Source organism: Spermophilus citellus (assembly GCF_964194105.1).
Source record: "Spermophilus citellus genome assembly, chromosome: 5".
NCBI lineage: Eukaryota > Metazoa > Chordata > Mammalia > Rodentia > Sciuridae > Spermophilus > Spermophilus citellus.
The window spans coordinates 106,205,596-106,227,733 of record NC_138186.1 but is presented as its reverse complement, the minus strand read 5'-3'; the positions used below and the strand labels follow the sequence as shown (position 1 = coordinate 106,227,733).

Genomic DNA, 22,138 nt, shown 5'->3' with positions numbered 1-22,138 from the left:
TTTACACAATAAATCCTAATTCAGCCAATACCAGTTCATTCAAATAGCATCTGAATTTTAAAATTGGCTCCTTTTCAGACAATTAGTTGGGGTGCCAATTTCCCAGTCAAATAAAATCATTTTCCCATTAACATTTTTGGTTATATAATCTGCTATACACATATAATACTATTAAAACTCAATGTGCAAATTAAGTCCCTAGAATATCTCAGTTGCTAATTTGGTCAGATAACTCCAAGCATACATTTTGCTGTCATTTAAATTGGAGATTTTTCTGCTGGCTGATTGCTTTCCAAGGGTGAGAATGTGGCTGAAGAGCCCAGTGCATGTCTCAGATTTTCCACACTTCGTACACATGGAAGCTGTCTTTGGGCTGGGACTCTCTCCTCTGTCTGTAGAGCATATTGTACTTGCAGCCCTGCCTTTCCTCTTTGTAGGCTGCCAGACACATTTGCCCAAAAAGAGTCACTCAGTCTTTGATTTTTTGCATGTAAGTTTGGCCTGTCTGATGTTGTTTGCACAGCCATGCCACATTGTTAGAAGTTGTGATTCAATGTGTCCTTGGAGCTTTTCTTTTGCCAGCCCTGCCTACTCCAACTCACAATGCCCCCATTTCAGCTCCCTGTGGAGCAGCTGAGTCAGGGCCTTAAAGTGAACCATCCCCCAAATTTGCCCAGTTTTCATGTTTGCTGCTAGGCTGATCTATGTTTCACAGTCCCAGGCCCAGCTGGGGGCACACTTTTAGTAATCCTGCTTTCCCATTTATGTCACATATGTCTTGCAGGTGATGTGGGAAGCTGCCTGCGACATCTGTGACAGATCCAGACCTCCCAACCATATGGAAGGTTGGACAGTACCAAGCATTTGATTGGATCCAGAGTTTGGTGCCACATTTGACTGCCAACCTCCCAAGAGGCACATGGGCCGCCTTGAGTAGGTTTCCATTTCTTTGTTTCCCTGAGCTACAATTCAGAGTGGTTTGATTTCCAACAACATCAGTAATACCACTATCACCTACATGTTGAAGATGAAGGTTCTGGTTTCAGACAACTGGGGTATAAATCCTGTTAAAACAACTTTGGGCCTCTGCTTTTGGACAGATTATTTAACTTCTTTATATCTTAATTTTCTTATTTATACAATTATAATACTTATGTATACTTCATTGAGTTAATATTAAATGACAAGAGGTGATAGATGAAAACACTTAATATACATAAAATATACACAAGTGTTAACTAAATATTAGCTATTTGAGTACATATGATAAAACTGGGTTCCTTGGGAATAACTGTAGCATATATGGCTTACAAAATGTGTATGTTATATATACTTGATCAGTTACTAATGTATTTCTCAATTTATTATAATTTTCATTAAATTTGTCTTGTAGAATGTAAGAATGCAAGTCTCTAAAACGTGTTAGTCCCTGAACCAAGTGAAATATTTCAGTTCATTCTATACTTTCTTCCCAAGTAGCATTAATTATAATGTTTCTAGTACCCTATAAAGAAAGGCAGGAATCCCCTCCTTAATGTAATAGTTGGGTAAGAGTTATTGAAGCCATTCAGACTTCTGCCCACAGCTGGTCTTTCCCATGTGTGTCCATCCTTCTGCTACTTAGTTCTGAAGACTGGAATCTAGGATAGTTTATCTAGACCTTGAGTCCATTTTCACATGTTTGATTTCTGAGTCCAGTTAATTAAACCAATATCTTTAGTTCTGTTTTCAAGACTGACTTGCCTACTACACTGACTTGTCACAATATCTTCAAATAGGAGAGATTAAAGGGATCTTAACAGGCAAGTTGTCTTCCAGGGAGGAATCCTCTTCTGTCTGTTGAGTCATCTGGTGACAGACCTGAGCTGAAAGAGATCTTACTGATTTTGTTAAAATCCTTTCCAAAATTAATAAATCACTGAGTTTTTATCATTAGAATCTGCCTACTTGGCAATGTATTATGTTATTTTTCTTATTTGAATAGACTGACTGATCTTCAAAATGTTGATGATGTTATCCTTAAATTCTACGTCTTCCAACTTAATCATCCTGAATTCTACCATCCTTCATGATTTCTGGTCCTAGCTCTTTAGGAATAACCCTCCTTAGTTCTTTATAAATTATAGTTCACATATTAATTATACTTTCTTTTGTAGAAAGAAATTTTTTCTTTTAGAAAATTTAGCAACAAAATATTTTTTCATCATAATACATTTTACCAAAGGCAATGGTCCTATTCCTCTTTTGCCCTGAATTTTACTCCCTAAGCCCCTTTCTTCTTTATCAGTTTTTTAAAGAGGGCACTATTTTGGGGGGGGGAATGGAGATAGATTAGACACTAGTTTTAGTATTTCTGTCATAAATGTGTTATTCATTTGAACTCAACTTTGGTTACAAACAACCTATTCTAATGTGTATGATTCTTGGCTATGGATAACACATGGGGTTGCTACACTGGTAGATTTCCATATCTCTTGCCTTTATCATTATAGTTTTTAAAAATTATAAATCAAAATTTATTTTCTTTCTAATTCTCCATTATTTATAACTGTACTAATCTTTAGAGCCCCTGGATGTGGAATTATACCTATATTTTTTATCTCTTTGTAATGTACTGACTAAAATTGTAATCATATATGGCCATACATTCATGTCACTATTTAAAACTCTAACATAAAATTTTCATGTTCTCTCAAGGTTGACATCACTTATACTTTAAAGATGAGATCATGTACAAAACAGTAGAATTTATCACATTGCATCCTGTTTTTATGAGAGTGAAAACATATCAAATGTATTTTAGATTACTGTAATATAAAATAGTGCTGCATTCATCACTGACTCTGCTGTTAGATCAATTTTATTACTGATAATAGGAAAGTTTAAGGCACACCCTCCTTTTGACCAAGCTGTCAAATACCTATGATTGCTTCATTTCCATTTAATCATGAATCTAATCTAACCAATTTGAGTGATACCAAAAGTTTTATTACTTTCTCTTTAGGAATGTATATTAATTCATAAAAATATGGTTGATTGTAATATATGTGTATATATATATATATATATATATATACACACACACATGAATTCTTTGTGTGTACAAATGTGAGGTTGTATGTTTGTATGTGTAAAAACTATTGTGAAAGTTTTTGTGAAAACATTGATAACTCTGCTTTGTGACCATTTCCTCTGTTTCTTCCTTAGAGTTTCTGGGTGCCTTGCTGACATAAGTTCTTGTTTTACAAGTTTATCATATTACTAGTTCATGCTCACTTACATGATTCCATTGTACAGTTGGTGGTATATTTATTAAACCGAAAAACATCTGGTTTCTAAAATTTTGATTCAAATTATTTATCTTCCTCAAATGTTATTTTAACTTCTTAAATTGGTGAATTTACTACAAAACATACTCTTCTTGATGTCCTAAGAACTCTGTCACTGATCAGGTAACATACCCTCTGGAATTGCCAGCCAAAAATAATAATTATAGGTTTTTATTTCTTGATAGTATACTATCCTTACCAATGTAAAATTAATGGCCTTAAACTGAACAAAAGAGATAAAGTCACTACCTGTGTCCTCAAAGCTGTCAGTTTCCTTCTCAAAGACAGGTTTCATAATCTTTCTACCAGATTTGTTCAATTCTTTAACAAATCCTTATTGAATGTGCACTCTGTGACAGCCATTTTCCTACCAAAATGGGCAGGTAAATCTGCCTATGGGAAGGAGTTAGACACCTGGTCAACTGGCTACTTTGACATGTTATGCATAAATTCATGGTCACATATGGGAAGAGGACTTCAGACAAATCTTGTTTGGGATAGTTAGATCACTTCAATTCCTAAAACTAACTTCAATTCGAATTCTTCAAGAATATGTTTGCCTACTATTACTCATGATTAGACAGATTTATTAAACTCTCCACCCATGTTTAGAAAAACTGAATTGTTTCCTTAAGGGACATGATGAGTCCTCATCTTGATAATGTAGGTGTCGATTATTGTGCCCATTGAAATAGAAAACTTGAGATTTAGGAAAGCTATGCCTAACTAGTATTCTGACATCTTTCTCCTGCTTCCTGGGCACTCTTCAATTTTTAAATTTTCATAGTCTTATCATTAAAGAAATAATAATGTCCCTAACTATGTATAGTGGCATCTTGTCATCAATGCCCATCACCACTATGACAACCACATAAACATTTTCAGAAAGCACCATATTTCTAACAGCTACATTAATCAACATTTTACCAACATGGCTCCACCTCCAGGCAGCTTTGATAGAGATTAAGTGTAACACCTAGGTGCCCCTAAATTTATCTGCTTCATTACGAATATATTATTTTGAAGCTCCTAGTTCCTTTTTTCCTCTATCTGCTTCTACATACCTGAGGACCAATGAAAATAGTAATAGTGATTAAATTGCACAATAGATAGCTACTTGGAGAATGACCTAGTTGCTATTTGCAATTATATTCACAGCTAGGGTGCCAAAGTCCTAACCATCAGCCATATCCCTGTGGATATTTTTCAAATTTCTTAACTATCAAAGATATTCAGTGTATCAAGGAGAAGATTAGAAATTATATATTAGAAGATTAAATAAGTACTTTATAAGTACTTATTCAATCATTAAAAAGAATAGAGAGCTAGGTGAAAAGTGTTTACTAAGAACAAAAACCAATGACCAGCACAAACTATTATTCAATGATCATTTCCACATATTAACTCAGAATAACCAACTTTCCAAAGGTAATATGTTGAAGTGTTATATCAGGGTCCTGTTAGGTTTCCTTATCTCCAGTTGCATGTAATTCTTCTTCATGTACTACTCCTGCTCAGACATAGCAAGCTATGATTTGTGTTCTCAAGTATATAAAAATCCAAATTTTCAAGCTGGCATTCCTGGCTCTGTACCATCACTGTTTTCTAATATGCCTCAAGTCTACTTACTCTCCACTGCTGTCCTCTTCTCATACTATTTCTTCAAAACTAGCCAAAGCATCACTTCTTCTACAATAATATTTTTGTTTCCTGCTAATATCTGTACGTATTTAATGCATCTGAAATATGTCAATGTGTATTTTCAACAATGTACACTTTTGATAGAAATAAAATACACATTTTATTTTGTGCATCAATTTTAATATGCCTTGATTAGCTGTTTTCAAAATGAATATACCCTTATGTCTACTACAGAGATCAAAAAATAAAAATTGCCAGGAATCCTGATATTGCTATGTGCCAATTCTTTACCATGAATCTGCAAAGGATTTTTATTATTCTTACTTCCATTACCATGGATAATTTTCATACTTTTGAACTGTTACAAATATAATTATTTGGACTTTTTGTTCTTGGTTTCTTTTATTCGACATTTTTTTGTGAGGTTCATTTATACTTTCACATGGAGCAGTAGTTTGTTGTACAGTATTTTATTGTTTGAATATTTAACAATGTATTTAACCTGTTTTACTACAGGTAGACATTGACTTGTTTTCAGTTGGAAGCTATTACAAATAATGTCTTTTACAAATGTTCTATAACATGTTTTTGATATACATATGTGTGCCTCATGGAAATATGTGCATTTGGGAGTAGAATTGCTAGATCTAGCCCTTGGTCAATATACAATACAATTTTATAAATACTACAAATTTTATAGATGCAAATGTTCAATTAAATAAGTGCTTTACATGGGCCGGGCATGATGGTGCATGCCTGTAATCCTAGCAGCTTGGGAGGCTGAGGCAGGAGGATCATGAGTTCAAAGCCAGCCTCAGCAAAAGTGAGGCACTAAACACTCAGTGAGACCCTGTCTTTAAATAAAATACAAAATAGGGCTGGGGATGTGGCTCAGTGGTCAAGTGTCCCTGAATTCAATCCAGGTACCAAAAAAGGGGGGGGGGTCTTTACTATTTATTCCTACATTTCTAAGAATTTTTACATTGAATCAGTGTGATTTTATCAAATACTTTTTTTTCTATATTTTTAGAATGATCATATTATTTTTATCCTCCATTTGACTAGTTGGAATAAAATATACTAACTAATTTGAAATATTGAACAAACTTGCATTCTTAAAATAAATATAAATTTGTCATCATTTATTCTCTTTTATGTGCTATTAGATTTTATATGTTGACCTTATGTTTAAGAATTTGTTTTTCTCTATATTCATGGAAGATTGGTTTGTAATTTTCCATTCTTGTAAAGTCTTTGTCAGGTTTGGGTATAAAGTATGTGTAAGTCTTGTAAGTACATATTCATGCGATGGAAACTATTTCACCATTTTTAATCCCTAGAAAAGTATGTGTAAGATCAATATACTCTTCCTGTGAAGGTTACTTAGCCAGGAATGTTCTTTGTAAAAAAAGTTTTAGATTAAAGATTCAATTACTTTAATAGATACAATATCATCATATTTGTTATGTCTTGTATCCAGTTTGATAAATTATAGTCTTCAAGGAATTTGAATTTCATAAACAAATATATTTACAAATACATTGGCATACAATTGTTGATAGTTTCAGGATCTCTGATGATGTACCCATTTTCCATTCCAGGTATTCTACACTTCTTCCCTCCTTCTCTACTTCCTACTCTTTTTCCTTCAGCAATATTAGGAGATTATTAATTGTATAATTTTCTCCATAAGACCAACTCCTGGCTATGGTGATTTTCTCTGCATTTGTTCTTTACATCATTAATTCTTATACATCTTGTCATTGTTTCTTTCTTGATACTTTCTTTGAGTTTAATTCTTGCTATTTTCTAGCCACATGAGATTGATACTAAGATCATTGTTTTCAGACATTTTTTCCTAATGCATTTCATGGGATACATCCCTGTAAGCAAGGCTTTATTTGGATCACATAGGTTTCAGAATAAATTTTCATTATTCATTCCACAATATTTCCTTAATATTATCTCTGATTATTATCTGCTAATTTAGATGTATAATGCTTAATTTTCAAACATTTTGGGTATTTTCAAGTAGCACTTGTTCTTGGGCGATACATACATATTTTTCTGTTTGAGGTTCAGAATTCTAAATAGATCAAACTAGATTAAATCATTAGAGTTTTCATATCTTCCATTGTTATATTAGATTCTTGTATAATTATTTTCCAGAGAAGCGAATTTAATCATCAAATATAATTCAGCACTTATCTATGTTGTCGTATAATCCTTTTATGTTTTGCTTTTTTATTCTTGATGTTGTATTGTATACATAAACTTAAAACTGTTTTTATTTTCCAAATAGGTCCTTAATAACTATGGAATCTTTCTGTTTAGTAAAATTTTCTTGTCTCAAATTTCATTTTATTCTTTTGAAGTCACTATAGGATTTAATGCATGCCTTTGCATTGTGTTGTCTATGGTGGGTCTCTTAAAAACTGCAATTCTAGCATTTTAATTTTTATCTCACTTTATTTCTATTTTTTATATTTAATGAAACTACTTTTATATTTGACTATTAATTTATGATGTTAACAATTGCTTTGTATTTATTGTATTTGTTTTATATTTCTTCTTTCTTGTCTTAGTTTGGACCCATTAAAAATTGTATTGGGCTGAGGCTGTAGCTCAGTTGCAGAGCACTTGTCTTGCCTGTGTGAGGCACTGGGCTTGATTCTCAGCACCACGTAAAAATGAACAAATAAAATAAAGGCATGCTGTCCATCTACAATTACAAAAATATTTTTTTTAGATTTTGTTATTTTTCCCCCTGTATTAGCCAGTTAGTTATACATTTTAAGCTATTCTTTAAGAAGTTGTAGGGTACCCTTCACAAAATAGTCAACCAGAAGCACCAAGAACTCTCATGCAAATCCATAAGATAGAATTAAAACAATTGGAATATGACTACTCACTGAGGTAGGTGAACATGGGAGAATGCTGGAATTCCATAGTGGACAATGACTTGGAGAAAGCCAGAGATGATAGACAGTGGAATAAGTAAAACAGAATGCCCCAACTCCCATCTCCTAGATTGTGACAGAGGAAGGGTGAGCACCTGTTTGGTAGAAATAGAGGAGAAAAAAGGGATTGTCACAGTGAAGACCATTAGCACATGATTGAGCATTCTGCAGAAATAAAAGCTAAAAAACAAAAACAAAACAAACAAACAAACAAACAAAAAACCCCTGTAATCCTAATATTTACATAATGATCTGGCTTTAAAGTAGTTCTTTGCACTTCCTAGCATATTTTCATGGTATTCCAACTGGGATCCATCCTGAGAAGGGACCTATTTATGAGCTTACTGCCTCGAAAATAAGTTCATTGGGGGTAGAAGGTGGGCAGTAGACAAAAGTTTCTACCCTTTGGAACCTGTGATTTGCCAAGCCAGCTCTTAGAGTGAGAAGTCACATGTGATAGCATGGGAAATAGGACTGGGAAAACCAGACCACTGGCAGTGAAGCATGTGAAACCTGCCATCATCCCCCTAGCACAAATTTTTGAGACTTCACAACCTCTCTATGTCCTTGGCAGCTTTTGAGGCCTCACGTAGAACTGGTGTTATCCTGAACTCGGAGTATATAGCTCCAGAGAGAATCTTTGAGGAGTTTTACATTGTGCATGAGCTTCCTGTAGTGTCAGCATCTACCTTGCTCTCAGAGTTCATAAGCAAAAGTGTCTGGAGACAGTTTTGTTTCTAGGGAGCTTTGTATTCTACCCTAACTCACTCCAGAATGAAAAGCAACTGAGAACTGTATTTCAACTGACTCTGGCCACAAATTCCTCTTGCTAGTCAACTGATAAGCAAGACCAAGGAGAGAAGTGGGAAGAGGTAAATAACCCCCAGACTTTGCTCTTTCCAAGGAGTCACAACCTAAGAAGACATGGAGAGAAGCTCTGATCACCATGGGCTACAACTCTGCACTCTTGCCTGCTCATTCAAGTACCTTGACAGAGAGGAAATTTTTATTAATACATGTTTTGTTGTTGCTGTTTCATGTTTGCTTCTTTTTTCTCCTTTATTATCTTTTTATCATTTTTTCTTTCTTTTATTTTTCTTATTTTTATCTCTTTCTCCTTTTTTCTTACTTTTGAACTTGTTTTCTGCTATCTCTTCCTTTTTGGTTAACTTCCATAATTTTTAATTCTATATTAATTTTTATTCTATATTATTTTTTCCACTTTTTATTTAATAATGTTTTCGATGCTTTGATTACTGCTTTGTTTGGTTTTTAATGTAGTTCTTGATGTCATTTCCTTTTCCCATTCTTTCCTGTTTTGTTCTCTTCTTTTTTGATGGGGATGGGGAATGAGCCTAACACATGAAGCATATTAAATGGGTGCTCTACTACCAAGCAACACTTCCAGCCCAACCAAGGAAAACTGGATCTGGCTTCAACCACAACCTAATCCCAGCAGATATTTTAACTTTAAAAAAAGGACAGATAGAAGCCCCCAGATTGTGAGCCATGTCCCAGGAGGCATGGCTAGAGTAGATATGAAGTTCCACTCATAATCACTCAGAGCAAGAACAGAAATAACACAATCGTTGTAGGTACCTCATCTATGAGGGACATTAACATAGTTCACTCCCATACCCAATTAGATAGCACAAAACTAGGAAGACTGTAGTTGAATTCTACAGAGGAGTAACTATGACTCAAGCCCCTGCCCATCTTTGTGAAACAGCTGGAGCTTCACCAATGTCTAAACAATGTATAAAAGCTCCAGAACCATCACCAAAATTTGAAGAATCAGTAGCAGAACTATTTTCAAGTAACAGAGCCAATATTTATAGAGTCCATGGAAGCCCCCAACATCTGATAGTAGCTTCCATTCCCACTATAGAAGTAACCACAGAGGGTGCTGTCTACACCATATCTATCTAAACTCTCAGGGGAACCACACTGTGGCAAAAGCTACAGAGAAATCAGGTCCCTCAAGCTCTGACAAGGTACTTGTTGTGTCAAAACCCACTAATCACAACCAACAAAGCCACAGGGAAACTAACTTATGAAATTCAATTGGAACTCAACTCAACACTACAGAACAAACTGATATCCCAGGACACATCATTATGAGAAGGCTGTTTACTAAGAAAGCTCTCAAATAAAAGTGGAGGGGATACCCATCCGAACATATTTACAGATCTCAACATAGAAACACTAGAAAAATGGAATAACAAGGTAAAATGACACTTCTCAAAGTTTGTGACTCTCTCTTTGTGACATCAAAGAGACTGATATGCTGGAAAAGAATTGAAAATAATGATTTTGAAAAAGCTTAATGAAATCCAAGAAGATACAAATCAATAGCTGAATGAAATAGAAAGACAATAGGATACAAATGATCATTTTAATAAATATATAGACTTTGTAAAAGAACCAAATAGAAAACTTGGAAATAAAAATTTCATTAAGTCAGATAAAAACTCAGGTAAAAGCCTCAACAACAGACCAGAATAAGTAAAAAGAACATCAGAGATTTTTAAGGAAAAATGACATATTCAGACAACACCAAGTTAAAAAATAAAGATTTAACACCATTTAAAGAACAAACATCTGAATAACTGACATACCAGAATTAGAAGAGGTATATCCTTAGGGAATAGAAAAACTGTTTGGTAAAATAATAGCATTGTATTTCTCATACCTTGGGAAAGGAGGCATTTAGAACATTGAATTGTACAACTAGAAAAGAACCTATCTATGATGTATTGTAGTGCAATTGCCAAAAGTACAAAACAAAGAAAAAACACTAAAATCTATGTTTTGGATTAGATAATATAGGTGTACCTTTTGAAGAGTCCCACCAAAGCTCCTGTGTTACTATAGAAATGTCCAGAGAAAGAAATGATTGGACTGAAGTAGTGCTGGCGTTGACATAGGCGGTAGCCACAGCCGTTAAGGAGTGAGGGATCCAAGTTTTATACCGCTTTGGGCAGTATTGGGCTTGGAGGGTCGCGATGTCAGAGAAAAAGCAGCAGGTAGACTTGGGTCTCCTAGAGGAGGACGATGAGTTCGAAGAGTTTCCTGCTGAAGACTAGGCTGGTTTAGAGAAGACGAGGATGCACATGTCTGGGAGGATAATTGGGATGATGACAACGTAGAGGATGACTTCTCCAGTTATGAGCTGAACTAGAGAAACATGGTTATAAGATGGAGACTTCATAGCATCCAAAAGAAGTACTGAAGTACCCTATACTTGAACTGTATACTAAATTCTAGAACAGAGAACCGAGGATGAAATACTTTAAGAAAACGTTTATTTCATTATCTGCTTGAATTCATTTTTGTTCTTGTAACACAAAATAAATGTTTTGATCTAAATAAAAAGTGATTGGACTGTAAGAGCTATAATCTAATCACTTCTTCCTAGTTTAAATGGACAAACTGGATTAAAATTGTGTGCAGGTGGAGCATGGCTAGAGTAGGTAGGTCACTAAAGGCATGCCTTGGAGGGTTCATACTTCTTCTGGCCCCTCTAATCCTGCTTTTTCTTCTCCCTGAGTCTACAATGAGATCAGCAGCACTCCTCTGCCATACCCTTTTGCTCTTCTGGCTATCTTAGGCCAGGTTTACTACAATAATTAGTTCATAAAGCAGAGCTGGAAGATTTTAAAAACTTCCAGTTCGACCCAAAAAAAGTGTGAAAGTATGTGTAAAACTAGAGCCAAAGAAGGTGTGATGTTTAAAGAGATTACAATGACTAAAATAACGTAAAGAACTTTGCACAGAGATAATAGGAATGATACCTTGATGACATCATAGGAATTTGGAAGACAACACCTATGTAGTCTAAAGGGTTCAGAAGGGAAATTACATTTAAGAAGAGATCACTGGGACACCCTGATTGCAGAGGGGGACATAGGAAGTTGTTTCTCTCAGGCACTCTGAGGCCACTACAGCCATAATATTAGGGGGTTCAGCCACTCTGCTAGCTGGGAGCAGATCTTGTCTTCATGTCATGTTGGCGCTAAAGTTAGTGATCATGGAGTCTTCCACCAATATTTCAAAGGAAGTCTTATGAGGCAATACATAGTGTCACAGGGTCAGAATTCCTTCGTGTTGTATACATCTGTGAAGGTAAAGCTAAAGCTGGAATAGAGACTCCAGAAATTCAGAGATTCCAGTAACATTAACTGTCTGCCAAAAAAAGCTACTGGCTGAGGGAGCCGGGCTAAAAGAGAATCACTATATGCTGTAAACAACAAAGTCCAAGCAAGGGGTAGGACCACTCAAGACCTTTGGAGAGCACATTTCAACATTGAGTTTCCTAGATGCTATATATAGAGTTACAGGACCTGTTTACCCAGGTGGGTTTTGGTCTGATTTTGTTCCATCCTTCATTCTATGCCCCTAATCCTCCATTTTGGAATGAAAATATTTATTTTGTGACATTGTATATGGATATATGTTACTTGCTTTTCATTTTTACAGGAGCTCACAGTCAAGAGTTTGTCTTTAAGTATCAGATGAGACTGTATTTAGATTTTTGGGTAATGTTGGAACTGTTAAGACTATAGGACTCTTAAACTAAACACATTTTGCTTTGTGAAATGTACATGAGCTTTTGGGGCCACGTGTATTGTGTTATGGTTTGGATATAAAGTGTTCCCTCAAATCTCTTATACTAATACTGCAATGTTTGGAAGTGAAATGATTGGACTGTGGGAGATGTAACATAATCATCTCATCCGAGTTTGAATGGACTAAATGGATGTTATCTGTAGGCAGGTAGGGCACAGCTGGAGGAGAAGGGTCACAGGAGGCATGTTTTGAAAGGATTCATCTTCCCTGCGGCCCTTCCCTTACCCATTCTCTGCTCATTGACCCTGCCTTAAGATGAGAAATGCTCCTCTACCTTGCCTTTCTCCCATAATATCCTGCCTTACTTTAGTCCCAGAGCAATGTACTCAGCCAACCATGGACTCAATCTCTGAAACCATGAGTGAAAATGAACTTTATCCCTCTAAGTTGATCATGTCACAATGATGAAAAGTTGACTAACATAAGCTGCAAGAGAAGGGAGGTAGAATGCTTGTATAATATACACAGGGCCTGGGTTCAATCTCCAGTCCTAAAAAGAAACTGCAAAAGAGAAGTGCCAAGTCATATGTAAAGGCAAACACATAAGAATAATAATAGTCTTATCAGCAGACATCTAAAGACCAGGAGTGTTTTAGCCAGCTTGTTCAATACTGTGGCCAAAAGACGTAACAAGAATAATTAAAGTAGGGAAAGTTTATTTGGGGGGCTCACAGTTTCAGAGGTTTCTGCCCACAGATGGCCAACTCTATTCCTTGGGGTCTAGGGTGAGGCAGAACTCATGGAGGAAGAATGTGGTGAATAAAAGCAGCTGGGAACATGACACCAAGAAGTACAGAGAGAGAGCTCCAGTTCACCAAGAACAAAATATATACCCCCAAAGCACATCCAATGACCCACCTCCTCCAGCCACACTCTACCCACAAATAGTTACCACTCAGTTAATTCCTATCAGATAACTCATGCACTGATTAGGTTAAGACTCCCATAACCTAAGTATTTCACCTCTAAACTGTCTTGCATTGTCTCCTACATAAGATTTTGGGGATACCTTATATATAAAACAACGAAGAGGGTATTGAATGATGAATTTCAAGCACTGAGTGAAAATAACTGTCAAGATAAGCATAAACTTAAGAAATTAATGAACACTAGACCAGCATTTCAGAAGATTCTACACCCAGAAGTAAATGAAAGATTAACACAATCATAGTATCTGGGTAAAATAAACCTCAGAAGAAGAGTAGACACAAAAAATAAGAGGAGAGAATCAAACATAGTTAATAAAGTAAATCATCAAACATCTAAGATGAATAAATCAGGATAAAATGAGCATAGAATATTCAAAATAATCAACAAAATGACATAAACAACTATATCCCTATAAGGTTTAACTTAATCACCAAATTAATCAACTGATATGGATTAACAGAGAGGTAACTATAGGCATATGGGGAGTGGCTAGAAAAGGTGGGTCATTGGGGCCTGTCTTTGGGGCATGACCAGGATCATGCCTTTTAGGTTTATATTCTGTCCCCAGTGAGCATAGCTCTCTCTGCTTTCTTGTTTCCACGTCATGAGCTGCTTTTCTCCATCATGCTCTTCTGCCTCACCTTGGGGCAGTTATGGAGTTGGACATCTAGGGACTGAGACATCTGAAACTGTGAGCTCCAAATATACTTCTTTTTCTCTACCTTGTTCTTGTCAGGTTTTTTGGTCACAGTGATAAGATAGTTGACCTAAACAATACCTTTCAATAATAACCCTGAATGTAAATAGTTATAATTTTCCAATTAAAACATGCAGACTGGCTAACTGGATTCAAAGCAGAACACAGTCTGCCTGCAAGAAACTTACCTTATCAACAAAGATTTGCACAGACTGAAAGGGAAAGAAAGAACAATAATATTTCAAATTTGTTAATCAGCTCTTTGGTGTTGTGAGAAATACTTGCGAATAATTGTGGCACATTGTTTCAGAGATTCATCCAAGGTCAGCTAACACCACTCCTACAGGTTTATGATGATATAGGACATCATGGCAGGAGGGCATTGCAGAATAAAGCTCTTCACTCATGGCATCCAGAAAACAGAGAACAGCTGGGAGTGGACACAAGAAATGAGCTCTCGGGGTATAATACCCAGGTTCCTATTTACTTCAATCAGGCTGGACTATCTATAAAATTTGCCACCTTCCAATAGTCCATCCAGCTCTCACTGGATTAATACACTGATGAGCTTACAGACCTCAATATCCAAGTGTCCATACTCTGTTTTAAGACTTATAGACATAAGCAAGGAGAGCAAATGTCCAGTTACTTTTGAGGCTCTGGCAAGAGACTGCTCCAACATTGGAGCAAATCCCAGTGCAATATTTTAAATGAGTTTTCACTTCTACATCATAGAAACTTATAAGTTGGGTATTTCTGATTCCTGAAAAGCTTTCAAGGGATACATTCTATATTCTATTGTATCTACATAAAGTACCTAGCTCCTCTTTAGTTGTGTCAATCTCTTAAGCAAACATACCTTCCTTGTCCTCAATTTTATATATACTTTCATGGTCAAACACAACATTTTCAAATCATTGCACTCTGAATCTTGTTTCTGATTCTCACTTTAAACATGAATAAAAGCCCATAGCAATACTCATGATAGTGCCTGAATTCTATGCTTCCTTAAAATTTCTTCCACTAGATTAATTAATGTATCAACATGAAATTCATCCTCACACAATCTCAGGACATGGAAAAAATGTAGAAAAAATGTTCACCAGAATTTAACACAAATGGCTTCTAAATTTATTCATATGAATCCTAACTCCCATCTGAAATCTTATGAGCATAGTTTTGACAGTCTGCATTCTTATTGGCATTCTGGTCTTCCAAGATCACACCAGATTGTCCATTAATCTCTGTTTACAATATTTTTAATATTTTTATTAATTGTTGATGGGCCTTTATTTACTTATATGTGGTGCTGAGAATCAAACCCAGTGCCTCACACATGCTAGGTGAGCACTCTGCCACTGAGCCACAACCCCAGCCCTCTGCTTATAATATTTTAAGACTTTTCTAACTTGCATCTTCAAATCTTGAACATCTGGAAATATACTCCAAAGGTTTCTGAATCTCATGATCAAAAATAGCTATAGCAACAACCCAAGTTCTTGGTACCAATTTTCTGGATTAGAAACCAATTTGAAGAAGGAACTGTTTCAGTGCAATGTCTTCTGATTTCATTTCTGTGGATTTTTTGTGAGGCAGAACATTATCCGAAGGGCATAGCAGAGGAAAGTTCTTCACCTCAGGGCAGGAAAGTAACAGAGGGTGGTAGGGAAGACGTTGGGCACAAGAAATGTCCTTCCAAGGTATTTCTCCAGTGATGTACCTCCTCCAATGATGCACCACTTCTTAGAATTTTCACTGCCATCCATTATCATTGGATTAATCTACAGATGAGGTTAAAGCCCTGAGATCCATTCTCTTCCCAAAATCCTTACCTCTGAATATTGTTATATTGGACAACAAATCTTTAATACATGAGCCTTTGGGGGATCTTCCAGATCAAACTCATAATGTCAAGCGAATAGAAACCCAGAACATTTTTAATGCTGCATAATACTCCATAGTGTATGAATGCCACATTTTTTTATCCATTCGTCTATTGAAGGGCATCTAGGTTGCTTCCACAGTCTTGCTATTGTGAATTGTACTGCTATGAATATCGATGTAGCAGTGTCCCTGTAGCATGCTGTTTTTAGGTCTTTAGGGAATAGACCCAGAAGGGGAATAGCTGGATCAAATGGTGGTTCCATTCCCAGCTTTCCAAGAAATCTCCATACTGCTTTCCAAATTGGTTGCACCAATTTGCAGTCCCACCAACAATGTACAAGTGTACCCTTTTCCCCACATCCTCGCCAGCACTTGTTGTTGTTTGACTTCATAATGGCTGCCAATCTTACTGGAGTGAGATGATATCTTAGGGTGGTTTTGATTTGCATTTCTCTGACTGCTAGAGATGGTGAGCATTTTTTCATGTACTTGTTGATTGATTGTATGTCCTCCTCTGAGAAGTGTCTGTTTAGGTCCTTGGCCCATTTGTTGATTGGGTTATTTGTTATCTTATTGTCTATTTTTTTGAGTTCTTTGTATACTCTGGATATTAGGGCTCTATCTGAAGTGTGAGGAATAAAAATTTGTTCCCATGATGTAGGCTCCCTATTTACCTCTCTTATTGTTTCTCTTGCTGAGAAAAAACTTTTTAGTTTAAGTAAGTCCCATTTGTTGATTCTTGTTATTAACTCTTGTGCTATGGGTGTCCTATTAAGGAATTTGGAGCCTGACCCCACAATATGTAGATTGTAGCCAACTTTTTCTTCTATCAGACGCAGAGTCTCTGATCTGATATCAAGCTCCTTGATCCATTTTGAGTTAACTTTTGTGCATGGTGAGAGAAAGGGATTCAGTAAATGACAAAATCATGGAATTTGCAGGGAAATGGATGGCACTAGAGCAGATTATGCTTAGTGAAGCTAGCCAATCCCTAAAACACAAATACCAAATGTCTTCTTTGATATAATGAGAGCAACTATGAACAGAGCAGGGAGGAAGAGCAGGAAGAAAAGATTAACATTAAACAGAGTCATGAGGTGGGAGGGAAAGGGAGAGAAAAGGGAAATTGCATGGAAATGAAGGGAGACCCTCATTGCTATACAAAATTACATATAAGAGGTTGTGAGGGGAATGGGAAAATAAACAAGGAGAGAAATGAATTACAGTAGATGGGGTAGAGAGAGAAGATGTGAGGGAAGGGGAGGGGGGATAGTAGGGGACAGGAAAGGTAGCAGAATACAACAATTACTAATAGGGCATTATGTAAAATTGTGGATGTGTAACCAACATGATTCTGCAATCTGCATTTGGGGTAAAAATTGGGAGTTCATAACCCACTTCAATCTAATGTATGAAATATGATATGTCAAGAGCTTTGTAATGTTGTGAACAACCAATAAAAAAAAGAAACCCAGAACAAGTGGTAGTAGCTTTACTAACATCCAATAAGATAAAATTTAAGCCAGTTAAAAGAGACAAACAAATTAATGATATTTTGGCAAAAGGTACAATTCATTAAGAAAATATTACTATTATAAATAGATATAGATGGATGTCGGATCACAAAATTTTATGGAACAAACACTATAGACATAAATGTAAAAACAGGCCCTAATATAGTAATTGTGAGTGACTTCATGACTTCACTGTCACCAACAGAAAAATCATCCACGCCAAAAAAAAAAAAAAAATCAATGGACTAACATCAGAGTTAAATTACATTATAGATCCAATGAACTTAAAATATATCTATAGAATATTCAATCCAACAACTACAACATACACATTCAGTATTCAGCATATGAAACCTTTTCCATAATACATCATATATTGAAACAAAATTCAAGTCTCAAAAATTCAATCAGATCACAATGGATCAAAACTAGAAATAAAGAACAGGGAAACTAAAGAAATTATAAAACACATGGGGATTAAGCAATATACTTTTGAATGAATAGTGGTGCATTGTAGTAATTGAGAAAAATTAAAGGATGCAGAGAGTCAAAAAAAATGGAAACATAGTATACCAGAACCTTGGGGATAAAATAAAAGCCATAATATAAGGGATTTTTATAGGAATAAACGTCTACATCAGAAAAAGAAAAGAGATACCTCAAATAAATAACCTAATAACTAATAAATTTTAAGGGCTTGGAAAAAACAACTAAAAGGTAGGAAATAATATCATAGCAGAAATTAATGGAGACAAAAAAATACTGCAAAGAATAAATGAAACAAAGGATTCTTTGAAAACATTTAAAAAAGTAACAAACCTTTAGTTAAATTTAGCAAACAAAACAGAGAAAAAACTCCCCAAAATAAAGTCAGAGATGAAAAAGAAAGCATTATAGCAGATACCATTGAAATTCAAAGGATCTTGAGCTCAACTCATGGGAAAGTCTAAAAGAGAGAGAAGTGAATACAGGGAAGGTGCACCCTTCCGGTACACATTCCCAGTGACCCATCTCCTCCAGATACAGCCCACTTGCCTGCAGTTACCACTCAGCCAGTCCATTCAAGCTAGGATAGGTTATACCTCTTGTAATCTAATCATTTCACCTCTGAATATTTATGCAATTTGTAGGCGCTTTTGTTGGAGACCTCATATACAAATCATAACAATCATGACCAAGTTGGTTTCATTCATTTCATTCTATCATATCAATATATATAAATCAATAAGCATACTTCATTACATACACAGAATGAAGAATAAAAATCACATAATCATCTCAAAAGATGCAGAGGGGCCTTTGATAAAATGCAATATTTCATTATGATTAAAATCCTGAATATATGGTATAGAAGGAATATACCTCAACATAATAAACCCATATATGACAAACTTATAGCCAACATTATACTGAATGTGGCAAAAGTTAAAGCATTTCCTCTAAGATCAGAAACAAGACAAGGATTCCTACTCTTACTTCTCTAATTCAATTAAGTATTAGAAATTTAGCCAGAGAAATTAGGAGAAAGAAGTAAATGAGATACAAATAGGAAAGGATGAAATTAAATTATCCCTGTTTGTTGGTGATATGATTCTATACTTAGAAATTGCTAAATCAGCCACAAAAAGACTCTTAGAACTGATAAAGAAATTAAACAAAGTAAAGAATACCAAATTAATGTACAAAAATCAGTACCTGCTGAGCATGGTAGCACCTGCCTCTAATCCTGTCTACCAGAGGCAGAGACAAGAGGATCACAAGTTCAAGGCTATACTTGACAACTTAAAGAGACCTTATATAAATAAATAGATAGATAGATAGATAGATAGATAGATAGATAGATAGATAGATTGATAGATAGATCAAGTTGGTAATGTAGCCCAGTGGTAGAACAACCCAGGCTTCTATTCCCAACAACAACAACCACAACAAAACATACACACACACACACACACACACACACACATACACACACACAATCATTCAGTAGGTTTTCTTAACACCAATAATCAACTCACTGAGAAAAAAAGTACATTTCAAAATAGCCTCAAACTCTCCTAACCAAGGAGCTAAAAGAACTCTACAATGAAAATTAAAAGACAAGGAAGAATAACTTTGAAAAATACACTAGAATACTGAAACACATCCCTTGTTCATGGATTGGGAGAAATAATATTGCTAAAGTGACCATAGTACCCAATGCAATTAGAAATTCAATACAATCCCCATCAAAATTCCAAAGATATTCTTCACAGAACCAGTAAAAATATCCTAAAATTCATATGGAATCACAGAAGCTCCATAATAACCAATGTAATTCTGAGCTAAAAGTGATGCAGAAAGCATCACAATACCTGATTTCAAAATATACTATAGAGTCACAGTAACAACAAGAATATGGTTTAGCATAAAAACAGATATGTGGACCAATGGAACAGAAAAGGGGACTCTGAAATAAACCTATGCATCTATTCTCCACAAAGATACAATAAACACACATTGGAGAAATGATAGCCTTTTAAACAAAATCTACTGAAATACTGGATATCTGCATGTAGAAGATTAAAACTAGTATCCTATATCTAATTCTGTTTAAAAAAATCAACTCAACATGGGTAAAAAAAAACTTTAAGACAGGATACTTTGAAACTACTATTAAAATAAGAAATATACACTAAGATGTTGGGACAGGCAACAATTTCCTGACTAGGACTTCAATAGCTCACGAAATAAAAGCAAAACTGACAAATGGAATTATATCAAAATAAAAACTTCTGCACAATAAAGGAAACAATCAACAATGTGAAGAAGCAGCCTACTGAATGGGGGCAAAGTTCTGGCAGTCATTCATCTGACAGAATTATATTCAGAATATATAAGGAACTCAGAAACAACACCAAAAGAACAAGTAATCCAACCAAAAAAATAGGCAAATAACTTGAAAAAACATTTCTCAAAAGTACATAAAGCCAATAAATATGTGAAAATTAATATTTTTACTATTAGGTAAATGCAGATGAAAACTTCATTGATATTTCTTCTTACTCAATAGAATGACTTACATATAAGAAAAAAATACATTCTGGTGAGTAAATAGAGAAAAAGAACACTTACATACCATGCTGGGAATGAAAATAAATACAGCCACTATGAAAAGTGTGAAGGATCTTTCAAAAAACTAGAACTACAGCTGCCATGTATTCTACCTATGTTTCTCCTAGGTACAAATCTAAGGAAAATGAAGTCAGTATACAAAAGAAATAAGTGTATACCCATGTTTATTGTGGCCTTTTTCACAATAGATAAGATATTGAATTACCCTAGGTGCCCATCAGCAGATGAATGGATAAAGAAAATGTGATATAGATACACATTATTCAGCCATAAACAAGAAAGGAATCAGGACATTTGCAGTAAAAGGAATGGAGCTGGAGGACATCATGTTAAGTGAAATAATCCAGACACAGAATGAGAATGTGAGAATGACAAGTATTGCATGTTTCCTATAATACATGGGATGAAAAAACTGAAAGCTGAAAATACAAGGGAACTTTCAGGGACAGGAAAAGGAAAGGGAAGGGGAAGGCAAAAGGGCATAAGGGGAGGAAGATAGACATGATCAAAGCATGACTCATGTATGTATGCAAGTAAATGTTGCCAAACCAATTAATCCAATTAATATGTGTTAGTATAGCAAAATGAGGTTAATATAGACATTATTGATATACTTTTTTACTTTAATTTTATAGTTACCTATCTTCTAGAAATGGAAGATTTCTTGCAAATATTTAGTTCATATTCACCTCTGTGTGCAGTGTAATTTTAATTTAATTTATACTTATATAAATTTATAATCAGTATTTAAGTAACCACATTTTTACCATTTTCATTGTACTTTTACCCTTTATGCATTTTTGTGTCTCAATAGAATCATTTACCTTCTTCTGAAAAATCCTTTTAGCCCTTCTTTCTTTTTCTCCCTCTTTTTCTCCCTCTATTTCTTTCAATCTATTTTGCTGTGCTGGAGGTTGAATCCAGAGCCTCATACTTGCTAAGCAAGTACTATACTACTGAGTTATATCCCTAGCCATTTTTTTTTTAAAGTTACCCAGGCTGGCCTTAAACTTTTGACCCTCCTGCCTGCCTGAGCCTCCTAAGTAGCTGGGAGTATAGGCATTTGCTTTCACACTGAACTAGGTTTTGTTGTTGTTGATGTTGCTTTTTTTTTTTAATTTTTTTATTGATTATTTAAAGCATTACATAGCTCATGATATATCATCTTTCATACATTAGACTCAAATTGTGTTTTGAACTCCCATTTTCACCCCAAATATAAATTACAGAATCACATCTGTTACATGTTCACATTTTTACATAATGCCATATTAGTGTCTGTTGTATTCTGCTACCTTTCCTATCCCCTACTATCCCCCCTCCCCTCCCCTCCCCTCCCATCTTCCCTCTCTATCTCCCCTGCTGTTGTTCAATTCTCTCCCTTTTTTTTCCCTCCCCCTTGCCCCTCATAGCCTCTTATAATTTTATGTATCCTTGAAG

General features: G+C 35.2%; 1 pseudogene across 1 annotated transcript; it reads left to right on the top strand.

The window, feature by feature from the left end:
- Window positions 1-10,935: 10,935 nt before the first annotated feature.
- On the top strand, window positions 10,936-11,274 carry LOC308650166 (26S proteasome complex subunit SEM1-like; annotated as a pseudogene). Its single transcript has one exon. The product of its transcript is annotated as a 26S proteasome complex subunit SEM1-like (transcript).
- The last annotated feature ends 10,864 nt before the right edge of the window (window positions 11,275-22,138 follow it).